Raw genomic sequence first — 16,783 nt, 5'->3', positions numbered from 1 at the left:
CTCCTTCCTATCGGAAAGATGTTGCGAAACTTGAAACGGTTCAGAAAAGATTTATAAGGATGTTGCCAGGGTTGGAGGATTTGAGCTATAGGATGAGGCTGAATAGGCTGGGGCTGTTTTCCCTGGAGCGTTGGAGGCTGAGGGGTGACCTTATCGAGGTTTACAAAGTTATGAGGGGTATGGATAGGGTAAACAGGCAAAGTCTTTTCCCTGGGGTCGGGGAGTCCAGAACTAGAGGGCATAGGTTTAAGGTGAAGTGGAAAGATATAAAAGAGACCTAAGGGGCAACGTTTTCACTCAGAGGGTGGTACGTGTATGGAATGAGCTGCCAGAGGAAGTGATGGAGGCTGGTACAATTGCAACATTTAAGAGGCATTTGGATGGGTATATGAATAGGAAGGGTTTGGAGGGATATGGGTCGGGTGCTGGCAGGTGGGATATCTGGTTGGCATGGACGGGTTGGACTGAAGGGTCTGTTTACATGCTGTACATATCTATGACTCTATGACTCTATGAGTCATTTGAGTACATGAGACAATAAAGCTGGTTCAATTCAATTCAATTTGTACTAATCATCTCCTAATAAGCTTTGTTTCCTTGTTCAATTCTTGAATCTGTTGTGGATTACATGACTGTAACCTTTTATTATGCAAAATTATTTCACATTTTATAGTGCCTTATACACTTTTTTACGGATAAAATAACTATACTGAAATGAAACATTGAAACAAAGGAGAAGTCTATTCAGACTCTTGATCTGCTTTGCCAATTCATGATCATAGCTGATCACCTATCACAATACCTCCTCCCATACTAATATCGTAAACATTGATTATGGTGGGGAATGTAGTGTCACTAAACTAGTAGAGAAGTGTGCCAGACTAATGCTCTGGGACATGGGCTTGATGACCATTGATGATGAAATTTGAATCTGGTTCATTAATATCTTTTTGGGATAGAAATCAACTGTTCTTACCAGTGACTCCAGACTCACAGTAATATTGTTGACTCTTAACTGTCCCCTGAATGAGCTTAGCAAGCTGCTCAGCTCAAGGGTAATTAGGGATGGGCAATACATTTCAGCCAATAGTGCCATCATCTCATGAATGAATAGAAATCTATCAACCTCTGTCTTGAACTAAAATAATGATTGATCTTCACATCTCTTTGAGATAGAGAATTCCAGAGGTTAACCACTGTCCAAATGAAAAGATTCCTCCTCATCTAAGTCCGAAATGATACGGCTTTTATTCCGAGACCCATGTCGCTGGTTCTAGATTGCGCAGGAAGGGAAATCAATCTTTCCACAGCTACTCAGTCTATCCCTTCAACTTTGTAAATTTCCATGAGATCACTTCTCATTCCTCTGAATTCCAGAGAACCTCTCTGTATATCTCTCAGGAATCAGTCTGGTGAACCTTCACTGCACTCTCTCTATCACAAATATATCCTTCCTTAGGCAAGGGAATCAGAACAGCACACATTAGTCCAGGCCTCTTTGCTCCTGTACGCAAATCCTCTTGCTATGAAGGCTAACATATTATTTGACTAAGTCCTAACTCCTAAGTCCCTTTGGACATCAACATTCTCCAATCATTCAGTTCTCTGGTTTCTCTCTCTCCTCCTTTCTTAAACAAGGGGGTCACATTTGCAACTTTCCAATCTGCAGGCATCATTGTAGAAGTGAATTCATTCATTATCTTTGCTGCCATCTCTTCCAATAGTCTAGAAAGTTCATTATGTCAACATTGTTCCGTTATTTCTTGAAGTCTATTTTTTCTGCACCTCTATTGAACTATTCTTTATCATAGAATTATTACCCATTTGCACAAACGTCAGCATACTCAGCAGGTATTAGATAATGTCGATGTCCTTTGATCTTCCAGAATCTTGTTGAGGTGATGGGGGCTTCATATGATGACTGGAGAGTCATAGAGAGACCACCTCTGCCAAAAAAAAACCTGCCATTAGATAGGTGCAGAGGATAATGACTCTCTGGAGCAGAAACTCTCTGGGGTGAATGCTGTTGGCCAATCAGAGGCACTCAAAAATGCCATGGAGGAGAGCATGGTTGCTGCCTGATGAGTGGTGTTTAATTAGCACTGCATCCACCACTTTCAATAGTCACTCCCACCAACACCAGCACTCAGTGGCAGCACTATGCGTTAGCCACAAGAAATATTACAATAACTCACCAAGACTTCTTCAACAACATGTTTCAAACTGTAACCTCTAGCACCTAAGGAGGACAAGGGCAACAGATGGATTGGAACACTTGGACCTGCAAATGTCCCTCCAACCTGTACACCATCCTGACCTGGAACTATATCACTATTCCTTCACTGTTCCCGGAATTCCCTCCCTCACCACACTCAGGGTGGACCTACATGGCAAGGGATGCAGCAGGTCAAGACAGCAACTCATTAAGACTTTCTCTGCGCCAATCAGAGATGGACAATTAATATTTGTCTGGTCAGTGACAGCACAGGCTAAGAACAACTAAAAAGAAGACATTCCCAGACTCTCGGGATTGTGAAGGACCCAGGGCTTGGGGCTGGGGAAAGGAGGTAGCTACTAGATGTGGGTCATGGGGAGAGGGTCAGGGAGGTAGGAATCAAGAACTCAGAATATGACAGAGGCTCCCAACAAGCACAGCCCTATCCGATGGCCAGTCCCTCAGTCAGAATAGTCTTTGATTGTTGCCTCCATTGAGCTGATAAGCAGCCAGCACATGGCAACAGGTCCAGTTGTTGCTGGGTTGATTCTGCCATCCTGTGAAGAAATAAAATATTTTTAAAAGGCAGATTGAGACCCTATGTGAACCGTAACTGGTTCAAGAGCCTCAATTGAAAGTAGGTCAACCATTGGTCTTGAATGTAATCCTGGTGGAGGTGAGATTGGGCATTTAATTAGGCAGGGTGGTGCCATACTCAAATTTCACTGCCATCCCAACTCCAAGCTCACAATCATAGCGAGCAAAAGATTCCAGTCTTTAACAAAATGACCTGTTAATTCTGCAGAGATGCTGCTTAAATTACCGAGTATTTTCAACATTTTGTATGTTTTTTTCACAGGGTTTCCAGCATCTGCAGTACCCTTCCACTGATCAGCTGAAAATCGGCTCCAATGGCTATGGCCTTTAAACCAATCAGAGACAGAATGTTGAAGTTTGAGAAGGTCATGATTATTGTCTTGCTCTTTACTGACATGAAGCGCCTTATTAAATAAATCGCACTTATGAATCATTTCATTGGCAATAGCCAAAACACTGCCCCTGATGTTAATTGACCTGAAATCTGACTGGACTTTTTTCTATATCTAATTTAGAGTAATAGAGTCATAGAGACGTACAGCATGGAAACAGACTCTTTGGTCCAACCCGTCCATGCCGACCAGATATTCTAAGCTAATCTAGTTCCACCTGGCCCATAGCCCTCTAGTCAACAATGAATTCAAGGCCATCACCAGACTCTTAATTCCAGTCTTTTACTGAATTCAAGTTTCACCATCTGACCGTGACAGAATTTGAGCCCAGGTCTCCAGAACATTACCTAAATATCGAATTACCTAAATATCTAATTACCTAAATGTCCAGTGATAATACCACTATCAGAACTGACATCCCTCATCGCCGACAAGGTTAAGAGGAACTTCAATTATCCTGCATTCGATTATCTGAATTTCGGATTATCGGAACAAGATTGCAAGGTCCCAATGCTTGGCTAAACTATGTTTTCCGGCATTTGATTATCTGGAATTCAATTAACCAAACGAAATATTCCCCGCTTGTGTCCTTTGGATAATCGAGATTCCTCTGTCATCAATATCATTGTTAGGGTAGGTGGTAATACAATGTACTTGATGCACAAACACAGTCAACATTTGCTGAAGATGGCTCCATTGAAACAGCGCTCTCTGTATAAGTACAGGAATCACTTGGGAGGTTAGAGACCCCAACCTCAGGCAGACTATGCTTTGTGCGATTTTAAATGATTCACCTCCAGCAGAAACTAAGGCAGGCAAAAACTACCAACTGGTGTACTTGCAGCAATTGCAATTTTCATTCAGCACAAACAGCCAATTAGATGGTTGAAAGCTGCCATTCAGGAATATAGACATAATAATTTGTGTTTTTTATCACCAAAAATGCTTTATTGCTCCTTTAGAAGGTTGTTTAATTTCTAATCTTAAAGTTGTTAAATCAATGTGATAGAAAATGGATCGTATTTAAATTCAAGAATATTTTCATCTTATAGAGAAAAGGTGAAGGAGCAGGCCATTCAGCCCATTGAGGCTGCTTCCCCATTTAGTATCATTGCTGGGATCCCTATTATTTATATAATTTATATCAATGGGTTGGATGAAGATCTAGGTGGTCTGACTAGAACGTTTGCTTCAACATGAAATCTGGTGGAGTTGTAGATAATGTGGAAAGTTGTCAAAGGATGCAACAGGATAGAGATCAATTGGAAAGCTGGACGGAGAAATGGCAGATGGAGTCAAATGGAGACAAGTGTGAGGTGATGTATTTTCGGTGGTCAAATGCAAGAGGAAGGTATACAGTATATGGTAGGACTCTTAGCAGCATTGATATACAAGTCGTTCGGCTATAACATGGCAGTTGCGTTCCTCTGCAACCTGCGTTACAGAAAATCATGCTATGGAAAACCGCTATCAAAAGTTGCTGTACAAGATCGCTGTAGAAAATCACTATACCCATTCAGTAGAAAGCTCACCTTATCCAAACAGTGGCCACAATTCGTCAGTTGCATTATAGCCAATTGTGTAATTTGAAATGGGCATTATACCAGAATGACCTGCATAGGAAGATCTTGGGGTGTAAGTCCTTAGCTCACTGAAAATGGCAACACAAGTGGATCAGGTGGTAAAGAAAGCATATTTGCCTTCGTTGGTTAGGGCATGAGTTGAAAAGTCGGTGTGCTAAGTTGCAGCTGGATAAAACTTTAGTTAGGCCACATTTAGAGTATTGTGGGCAGTTCTAGTCTACTTTAAATATATTCCATAACTGAGATTCCATAGTCCTCTGGATTAGAGAATTATTCCCCACACCTGTTCTTCCTACTAAGATGGATAACTGTACAGATTTCTACATTATATTCCATCTGACATGTACTTGCCCAATCATTAGGCCTATTCAAATCCTACTGAGAATTCCTGCTCATCATTGCATCATTTGCAAATTATGAAGCATTATGTGTGGTCCCACCTCCAAATATATTGTGAACAGCTGTTGGTCCAAGTACTGGTTCTTGCAGTACCCCATTTGTTACTGTCTGCTAACATTTATTCCTGCTCTGTTTTTTGTCTATGAACCAATCATTAGCCAAGGCATTCCCAGGGCATTTATTAGCCAACCTCCTTTGGGGGACCTTATCAAAAGCCTCTTAAAAATCCAACACTATATCTACCGACTCCCATTTATGAATTTTACTATCATAGAGTCATACACCTTGCTAGTAACATCTTCAAAAAAACTCCAAGGTTTACAAACATGATTTTCCATGCACAAATTCATAATAACTATGACTAATGAAATCATTTATCGCCTCCATTATGATAGATTGTGGCAATTTCCCGACCAGTAATATAAAGCTGACATGCCTGTAGTCCTTTGTTTTTTTTTCTCTTGTTCCTTTCTGAAACAATGGGATGAAATTTAAAGTTTCCAATCAACAGGAATCATTTCAGAATCTATGGAATTTTGGAAGATAATTACCGGTGCATTGATTGTCCCCATAGCTACCCCTTCAACACTCGGGGAATGTGAACTGTCAGGTTCCAGGGACTTATCAATCAATTTCATTAATTTCTCCAATAACTAATAATACTAATCTCCTTCAACTCCTCATTCTCCCTAGTCACTTGGATCTCTAATTAGGCGGGGATATCTTGTACCGTCCTCAGTGAAAACAGACACAGCCTCCATTGTTCAGGTCTCTGTAGGGTTCTATCCAAATTCTTTAGTGTTATCCTTCAGTTCTTTATGTCTTATCCACGTATTTATTCTTAGATTTGTGCTCTCTATCCCTTCCTGTCACAGTCTGTTCATCATTTCCCATATTAATACCTTTCCTTCCTATCTTGAAGACTCTTCAATTTACCATTTCATCCCAAGCTTTATCAACTTCTCCACCCCCCCTCCTGCCCTACAAACTATTTGGTTTAATTTTCTATTTCCCCAGTTTTGTGGCCCAGGAGTACACTGGCTGTAGCATAGTGCAAATGGAGACTGTCCCAACAAAATTGATCCCACTCTACTCAGTACTGCCTATATCGTATGAACCAGCTTCTCCCATGCCAGTCTTTATCAGTGCATCCATCTCTCTAATATTTCACCTATAGACAATGCAGAACTTTGCTCAGTCTGTGGTATTGGGTACCTACTTTACCCCTTTCTTATAGCAAGATCCATTCAAGCACTGAGCAGATAACTCAAATCCTAGCAGTGGACAGAAACCACATCTACCTGGACCTACCCTCTTTGTTCCATAGAACAATCCCTCTGACTATTCTCAATCCTACCAGCACTGCATTCCTTTTTGTTTCTCTCATTACTAAAGTACCATGGTCAGTTAACATATTCACCCCACTGTCCCAACTCTCACCTGTGTCAACTGCACGTCTGCCCCTCAGTCCCTTATCTGTCTCACTCACAGTCAGAGTCTTCTGTCCTGAACAATTACCAAATCAGAAGAACCTACCTACGAGGTGAGACAAATTCCTGATACAAAAAATGGAGGTAACTTACTCACATTGCAATGTCTGTAGTTCAGTCCCCAACTCATAAACTTGAAGGCAAAGCTGTTTATCACAAATATTTATCACAGATGAATGTGCCCTTGAATTGATTCCCTCCAGTGTGGAAACAGGCCCTTTGGCCCAACAAGTCCACACCAAACCTCCGAAGAGTAACCCACCCAACCCATTCCCTATATCTCCCTCTGATTAATGCACCGAACACTACCGGGAATTTCGCATGGTCAATTCACCTGACCTGCCCATCTTTGGATTGTGGGAGGAAACCAGAGGAAACTCACGCAGACACGGGGAAAATGTGCAAACTCCACGCAGAGAGTTGTCTGAGATGGGAATTGAACCCAGGTGTCTGACGCTGTGAGGCAGCAGTGCTAACCACTGAGCCACCGTGCCACCCTATTAGATTGCCATGCAGGACCTCAACATGTGGCAGCTGTGACACAGCCCTATCCTGCCATCCATAATGTTTTAAATTTTCTTTTTATTCATTCTAGTTGGACCAGCATTATTTTTCATCACTCATGAAATGTGGGCACCTCCGGCCATGTCTGTATTTATTGCCCATCCCTCATTGCCCAGACAACAATTAAGAGTCAACTGCTTAATAGTCAACTATTAAGAGTCAACTACCAGACTACAGCAATGTGATTGACTTTTAACTGTCACATGGGCAATTAGGGATGGACAATAAATGCTGGTCTAATTAGTGACCAGATTTTAAAAAATATATATTAGTGCTTCTTTTTGAAGATGGATATTCAATGTTATTTTCCCAATCCTCTGATACACCTCCACTCTCAATAAAACTTTGAAGCATCTAGAGCTTCCACAAATTCGTCACCCATTTCTCTCATGATCTGCAGTCGTATCCCACCAGGACCTAATAGGAGAGACAATCAAAAGGGAAAGGTTTCAATGAAGAGATGAGTTCAATCAGAGGACCAACAGGAGAAGATTCCAAAGTTTGAAATAAAGAGCAAAAAAGTCCGTATTTTAAGGAACAAACATTTCATGGTGGTGGCTGTGGACAATACAAAGAAATGGAAGGGGCAAGTCTTTGAAAAGAGCAGAATTTGTTGAGGTATTGGTTTCTTCAGAGGGTAGACTCAGTAAGAGGTAGTTTTGTAAAGAAATAGTGCAGAACATAAGAAAGCAATCATTGTTAGTCATTTCATATATTACTTCATGCACTCCATCTGAGATTTTTAAAGAATTAGACCATGAGAGACAAAAGCCTATGAGTAATGAATGTCATAAGGAGCCTTTATTATAACTGTTGACAGAATTATTGGTAACTGTAGAGGACTGAAACAAAATTGTAAACTCTGCTTGACCTTGAATCCATACTCCTAAGGTTGTATTGGAAGGATTATCATAATATTGTGTTTCTCTTGAAAACTTAAACTTTCCTGTTTGTGGGATGACAACTTGACACAGAAAGTGATACCAGCATTATTGTCATAAATACCACTTTTAATCATTTCACCAACCTCCCACATTCGTCCAAGTCAGTGCAGGTTTCACGATGTACTGCAGTGAGACCGTCTCGATAGAACTGTTCAATATCTCATTTAACAGTGATCTACAAACACCTGCACATACAGATAATCAGATCAGTTGGTGCTTCTAATGTTTGTCAGGCAAATCTTTGTGAGGTACAGAATAAAGTAATCAATTGTCTGCAGATGTTTTATTGGCTCGAATTTGCAAATTGGCATTCTTTTCTTACATTAAAAAAAACCTGTGAAACATGAAACACCTGAAATCCCAGTTTGGGATTATTATTGCAAGCCTTGTAGCTTGAGTCTTTTACTTTAAATCTCAAAGAAAGGTGTCAGATGTTCTGCTCTTAAATGCTACTCCTCCAGCTTATAACTAGTTTATAAAGTTCTTTGAATATGTTTGGGATTTTCTTCTATAGCTTACCATTTTCTTGCTTGTGGTATTGAACAGAATATACTGAATGTAGGACATTAATCACATACAGTGAGTATATAGGGTGTTAAATAGATATACCCAGTGTGGGATGTGGAAGAAATATACTGAGTAAAGGGTATTAAACAGGTATACCAAGTATTGAGTATTAAACAGAATAAGACCTTAAACATTAAAGCTTCTATTAACAAACTGCAGCCAAATTGTCATCTAAGGAAAGAAACAATGCTCTTTCCACTTTAATCTCTGTCCAAAGCCTGTCTTTTCTTGATCGCTCCCTCTGCTTTTCAATGATAAATTTTTTTTTAGATTAGATTACTTACAGTGTGGAAACAGGCCCTTCGGCCCAACAAGTCCACACCGCCCCGCCGAAGCGCAACCCACCCATACCCCTACATCTACCCCTTACCTAACACTACGGGCAATTTAGCATGGCCAATTCACCTGACCTGCACATCTTTGGACTGTGGGAGGAAACCGGAGCACCCGGAGGAAACCCATGCAGACACGGGGAGAACGTGCAAACTCCACACAGTCAGTCGCCTGAGGCGGGAATTGAACCCAGGTCTCTGGCGCTGTGAGGCAGCAGTGCTAACCACTGTGCCACCGTGCCGCCCTTATTGGTAAATATGACCAATATTTCCACTTCATTCAGACACTCAAATTTCATTCCCAAATCCATCCTGTAGGAGCAATGACCTTTTAAGTCCATTATTCTTCGAGACTAGCAGGTGTCCATGTGCAGTCAGTGACTTTGGCAAGCAGGAAATGTCAAGAGGGTGTTTCATTATTTACAAACATCATTCTCTCCACATCGCATTTTCCTCAGCACCTAGATAATAACACAGCAGCAGCTTGCATTGATGCAGCACTTCTTTTCAATTCTTTTGCTCTTTTTAGGAATAAAACTCACTGAAGCGCTTGACAGAATATTATCAGACAAAATTTCACATCGAACCAATCAAGTAATTTGAGACTGGGCATGGGATACAGGTGACCAAACACTTGGTCCATGATGAAGGTTTCAAGGAGTGTCTTAAAAGAAAGACAGAGAAGGAACATGAGAGGTAAGACGGTGAATGAAGTCTGTATTGTTCATTAAGAATGTGTGTGGAGAACAGTGATTCTTCTTGAGTAGAGTTTGAAGGTAGTTGCATTTCTCCCTGCATTGTGTGACAACATGTTGAAATGGCGGAGGTCACAATGACTGCTGCTGACCCTGTTGGAGCCTGACCCAAGTTCTGTGAAGTATCTTGGAGTATTTTACCATGTATAATGTGCTATTTCAGTACAACTCGTTGTTGCTACGTTGATCAAGGATCAGTAACTTATCTTTCAATTAGGCACGTTGTGTCTGTCCAAATTCAACATTGAGTTTAATTAGTTCACCCCATTATCTCTGTTTCTTTTTTTCTTGACAAGTTCTCATACATTTTCACCCCTTCTAGGACCACCATTTATTAATCTGCTTGACTATTAGTATTCATAGTTACTCTGAACATAATTCCTTCAGTCAAATAATCATTCCTGCCTCTCTCTTGTCAGAAAAAATTGTTTTTAACCTTTTCACCCCAACCCTTATTTTTCCTATCTCTGTAGTTACTTAGAAATTGTTACATCTCAAGCACTTGCTGATTCTGATGAAAGATCGACATCCTGAAATATAAGGATGAATTTTTTAAAAACTCATTCCATGGGATGAGGGCATCGCTGGTTATGCCAGCATTTATTGCACATCCCTAGTTACCCAGAGGGCAGTTAAGAGTCAATCACATTGCTGTGGGTCTGGAGTGACATGTGGGCCAAACCAGGTAAGGATGGCAGTTTCTTCCTTAAAGGATATTAGTGAACCAGATAAGTTTTTCCAACAATTGACAATGGATTCATGGTCATCAGCCGACTCTTAATTCTAGATTTCTATTCAATTCACATTCCAGCATCTACCGTTATTTGAATCCAAGTCCCCAATACATTAAGTGGGCCTCTGGATTAACAGTCCAGAGATAATACCACTAGCCATCATCTCCCCTTGACCTTGACTCCTGAGAAAGGGTGGGTTGAGGTTGGATCTGAAGTTGAAATTCAAAAACCAATCTGAATTGTAAATCCAAGTTGTACTGAAACTGCACATGCTCCATTTTAACAGAGGCTTGGCAAGCAAACTCCTTAGAGGTGCTTTGGTCAATCAAATATGTTGTTGCTTAATGGCCTTCACAAACCATAGGAAATCCAGTAGCTAAAAAGCGACAGGAAGGAATAAGTGTCTTACAGCGCTGCCTGTGGGCCAGCGTCCTCCAGGCCTAACAGGCTATTCAGTAAAGCACTGCTCCAATCAGAGTGATACCACATCCTGTGATTGAGACCCTTCAATCACTCCCCACTTTCAGTCCCTTGGCTGGGGGCTTTGTACTGTAGGTTTTCTCACCGAGCAGATTACGAGCTTGTTAATCAAGCTGCTTGAGGGCAGAAAATCAATAAAAAAATTTAAGAGTGCCACAGCCAAGAACAGCCAAGTTACTCAGTTTCATGGACTTCCTGTCCTCGGATCTCCCTGCACGTAATGTGCCTCCAGGCTGAATTCCAGGTCAGTTTTCTTCTCACAGATGCTCTCTAATCTGGTGTGTGCTTCTGGCATGACTCTTTGATTTTTTAGTTCCGTTTTGCAGCAACTACATAGTTTTTTGGGATAACAATCATATATTTATTATGTGGAACCTTCACTAATGCAAGTAGGTTTCTTTCGAAATGAGCAAGCAAATAGAATGTAAACAAAACTGGTTACATTCCATTTCAGTGTTCAGTAGGAGAATGACATAAAATCATTAGCTTTTCTCAGGGTTGCAGTGATTCCTCGCTGCTATTTTTTCAAAAGGTTGGGAAGTTCTCTTTTGAACCCCAGCCAATTGTTATCCCTCAAACAGCATCAGAGAAAACAAACTAACTGGTCATTTGCATGTTCTTGTTTGTGGGATGTTACTGTGGCCTAATTGGCTGCCATTTATCCTAAATTACACAGTTATTAAATCTAATAAGTCCCTCATTGGCCGTAAAGAACTTTGGGATATCATGAGGCTGTGAGTCATAGAATCCCTACAGTGTGGAAGCAGGACATTCAGCCCATCAAGTGTAAACCGACCTCTGAAAAGCATCCCATCCAGACTGACCCCATACCTGTAACCTTGTGTTTTTCCATGACTAATCCACCAAACCTGCACATCTGTGGACTGTGGGAGGATACCTACGCAGACACGGAGAATGTGCAAACTCCATATAGACAGTCACCCAAGAATGGAATCCAACCTTGTTCCCTGGCATGTTTAGGAAGCAGTGCTAACCACTGAGTGAATGTACTACCCATTAGTTTTACCATGTGGATGCAAGTTTATCTTTCAATTCCAGGAACAATAAGTATTGCCAGGGATTGAGGTCAGGCAAATAGATTTGGCATCTTGGGGGCTTTTTTTATTCTTTCACAGAAGGTGAGCATTGCTGGCTAAGCCTGCATTTATTATCCATCCTTACTTAGCCCAGAGAATGTAACAGTGAACTGCTGTGGTTTAGCCAGACCCACAGTGCTATTGGGAATGGATATCCAGGTTTTTGACCCAGCAACAATGAAGGTGCAATCTGTAGTTCTAGATCAGGGTGATGTATGTGGAAAAGTTGCAGATGGTGGTGCTCCCACATTTCTGCTAACATTGTCCTTGGTGGTAGACATAGTGGACTGGGCACACGGGAAAATTGAGTGAAAGTTCAGGGTCAGAGAGGAAGTGAAAACAGAGATCATAGTAGGGTATATTGGGGAGGTAGACAATCATAACTTAGAACCAATAGTCTTTGGAGGAAGAGACTTTGGCATCTTGCATTGGGGGTTCAAAAAAGGTGACCTTAGGAGACGATGGGTGGAATTGGTGGTGGGTAGTAGTGATGATCAGGACGGTGATGGAATGTGGTTACCACCTTCCTCTGGCTTCCACTTGTGGCTAAATTTTAGTTAGCTATGACTGGATTTGCTTTCCCTGGGGTGGCAACTGTTGCTGCAGGGCTAACCAGTTTTGGAGAGGAGATCTCTAGCAGGCATCTGGCCTATTTCTTGGCCTATACAGAAGGAGAAACACCTGCTTCAGTGGTCAGTAAAGGATACCTGTTACTGGTGGCTCAGTGGTTACCACTGTTCCTCACAGCACCGGGAATCCAGGTTTTCAATTTCAGCCTTGGGTGACTCTGTGTGGATCATGCATATTCTCCCCGTGTCTGTGTGGGTTTCCTCCAGGTGCTCCAGTTTCCTCCCACAATCCAAGATGTGCAGGCTGGGTGGTTTAGCCATGGTAAAAATGTGAGGTTACGAGGATATTGGGGGACCAGATCTGGGTAAGATGCTCTTTGGAGAGTCAATGCAGACCCAATGGGCCGAATGGCCTCTTTCCGCACTGTAGGGGTTCTATGATTCTGATAAAGCAACCAGCATACTGTCTGTGGTTCTTGCCTGCTAATTGGTGGCCATGTTTTGGACAGCTGATTCTCGATCTGATTGAGAGCATGGAAGTACATGGTTAACTTTGACTCTATTGGTGGCAGCAGAAATTAAAAATGGTATGATATATGCTTGAAAATGCATTTTACCCTGCCAAAAGGTCACATTCCACAATGCAGCAAGACATTGAATAGAGTGCAAAACCTGCCTGTAATTGTATCAATAGTTGCATCTCTGATTATAATCTGACAAATGCTTGTTCTCGTTCTGCTAGGTGAGATAGAATACAATCAGTTTGAATGGAAAAAAAACTAATCTTTCACCCTCTTGGCATCTGCACCAACGTATTTTTGCAATATTGTCTTAGAAAAATTTGATGCTATTTTGAGGTTGTCAGGCAGGAACATTGTGGCCTAGAATTTGCTGACAAAATGACAACAAGCTAAAGGTTACATCAGTGTGAGTGTGGAATCATGCCAGCAATTTGTGGGAAGGAAGAAAAACGCATTGAATTGTTGGACAATTTACACTGCTCTGCTGTTAATCTGCCAAAGACACCACCTTATCGCCAATGTCCCTGTGTGTGTTCAACAACTACTGCAATTATGCAGTAAACACAAATTAAACTCTGTACAGAAAGTTAGAGCTGCTACTTCACAGCATAAGGACCCTGTTGATAGGGTACATTATGCTTCCAATCACTTTCTGCTTTGAAACTAGTTACAAAATGATAACTGCTCTGCACACAACCAAGACACAAGCTTTGTTTAACTGATTTTTGTTTGTCATAGAATTCTTATGATGCAGACGCAGGCCATTCCGCCCTCTGAAGAACTTCCCACTCAGACCCACCCCATCCCTGTATTTTCCCAGGGCTAATCCACATACCGTATGCATCCCTGGACATTATGGGCAAGTTAGTATGGGCAATCCATCTAACCTGCACATCCTTGCACTGTGGGAGAAACCGGAACACCTGGAGGAAACTCACACATACACAGAGAATGTGCAAACTCTACACAGTCACCCTAGGATGGAATCCAACCCAGGTCCCTGACACTGTGAGGCATCAGTGTTAACCACTGAGCCACCGCGTCATCCCTAATTGTGGTCAGTTTGAGCTGGGAAATTTTTAATGTTGAATTCAATTCAGCTTTGGTCCGCTAAGTCTTTAAGTAATTGAGATGCTAAAGCCACATAAGGCAAAAGTTTTAATTCAGAAAAGAAAAACAAGGGGTTCGCAATATACATTCTTGCAATATACGTTGTTTTACATTCATATTGCTGATGTTTTGAGCAACCTCCCCCATTAGAATAATGTCAATATGGGTGATGGTATGTAAAATTGATAAAATCACCAATGTGACTTACATCAGGGTGATTCCTTACATAAGAAACAATGGAATAATATATCATCCAATTGCTACCTCAGAACTTTGATGGTCTTTTAAACTGTTGCCTCATTTTGGTTCAGTTTAGTTTAGTACAGAAATTCACATCTGCACTGCCAAGTTAGCATCTAGTCCCAGCATCCTACCTGATGCTCTGAGTCACATTGTGTCTCTCACGTTGTTCATAACGAGTGTTTGGCATAATCAGTGTGAATCTCATCAAAAATCATCATAATTCTTCAACAATGAGTCACAAATGTAGTGCCTGCGAAAGTGCAAGTAGTGAACTTTTGAAAAAAACGCAGCGGTATGATGCTTAGATTTGAAGCACAGCAGAAAAGGAGAACATGCAGTTGATATTGGGTGTTGTTTGAATTTTCTTCCAATGAGAAGAAGGATTGTAAAGAATGCTGATGAAATAGAACATAAAGGCTAAGTGTACTTTGAAGCATTCAGAGGTCAAAATAAAAAGGCAAGGAAATGTTATGGAAACCTATTCCTGTATCTATGTTATTCCATTGTTTCTTATGCAAGAAATCACCCTGATGAAAGTCACATTGGTGATTTTATCAATTTTACATCCCCATCCCCCATACTTACGTTATTCTAATGAGGGAAATGCCTCAATATGTCATTTCTAGTGCATAACCCTGACTTATATCAAGGACACCAATAGCAATTGCAGGCAGGAATCAGTTACATTTCCTCCCTGATCTGCATGAATTAAAATCCATCAATGGGCAGAAAGTTGGACTTATTCATATGGTTTAGGTGTCATGTTCCATCAGCAAAATTAAAACAAAATATTTTCTGTGTCTAATTTTATAATAAACATTATTATATCATCCAATTGTTACCTCAGAACTTTGCTGGTCTTTTAAATCTCAAGAAAATGTCAAATCACATCAATTACCAAGTTTCAAGGTATGCCAAAGCTGCTCCTCCAACAAGGTTATGCAGTCCTTGGCTTTTTTCAGAGAGGTCATAAATGATACAGACTCAGAAAAGTCTGGAGGTTGAAGGGCTTTAGGGCCAATTTGATAATGGCTAATAGATACTGCCTCAGACAGAGGCTTTCAAGTTTAAAAAAAAAACTCTTGTACAGTGAAAGGGGTGAGGCCAGTTCTCCCAGCTCAGCTTCTCTCTAGTTTGTTTTCTTTTAGCAGTAACGTGGAAAACTGCTGGACCCAGAAGCAGGTCCAAGCTGGTATTCTCTCTCTGACTTCTCTTCTGTAACACCCTGTTTGATTTTTCCTTTTGTGCCAAGGGAAGATTATGGGCATTGTTACAAGTATTTGGAACAACATTATTAAGTTGGGATAATCTGTTGGGTTTTCAGATAGGATAAGTTATTTGGTATCCTCTTTTCGGTTGTTTGCATTTCATTCAGAAATCTTGTAAGTAAATTCTGTTTTGTTTAAAACTAAGTGGTTTGACCAGCCTATTCTTGCCTGGAATATCCACTTTATACCTGCTTAAAACAACTAGCAAAGTTAGGGTCTGAGCTTTTTTTTGCAATGTTTTGAAGGTGTCTGGCCTGGTCTGTAAAAAAGGGGCCCTGTTAATCTCACACTTCCAGAAATTGGTAATGGAAAATTGCTTGGAAATGCAATGTGAGGAAAAAAAGATTAATTATCAGCGTTCACCATGAGATGAGCCCCACTTTCACAAATTGCCTCATTAACACAACATATTTCTCTGAGAATTGTACTTAAACTTTGCAATGCTGTCAATTAGTTATAGATGAGCAGTGATAACAACAGGGCAGTTTCAGACAACGGGAGGCATTTGGCCCATCTTGCCTACCTATCCATAGTACAGTCAGATCTGCTATAACTTGTGTTTCTTCAACACTTAAACAATTGCTTTAACGCGATTGAAGAATTTGAACCGCTATTTGTAGAACATGAACTTTCCTTGCCTGTACTGGCTATAATGTGATTCTGGCCCCATTAGTTTAGATGACATGGCTGTTGCACGATTTTCTTATAAATCGAGATCGTACAAGAACAGAGCTATTGCATGATATCAGAACCGACCATATTCATTTGAATAACACTGAAAGCATTAGTTAACAATCACCCCCTTTAATTCTTGCTTGAAATTCATTGATGTTTCTTGTTCCACCATCCACGCTAATAATCATGTACTTACTACCCGTTTAAAAAGTTAATGTCATAATAGAGTAATCAGACTAACAATCTTG

Source organism: Chiloscyllium punctatum, chromosome 15, assembly GCF_047496795.1.
Source record: "Chiloscyllium punctatum isolate Juve2018m chromosome 15, sChiPun1.3, whole genome shotgun sequence".
In the NCBI taxonomy this organism is placed as follows: domain Eukaryota; kingdom Metazoa; phylum Chordata; class Chondrichthyes; order Orectolobiformes; family Hemiscylliidae; genus Chiloscyllium; species Chiloscyllium punctatum.
Note: the sequence above shows the minus strand (reverse complement) of the source record.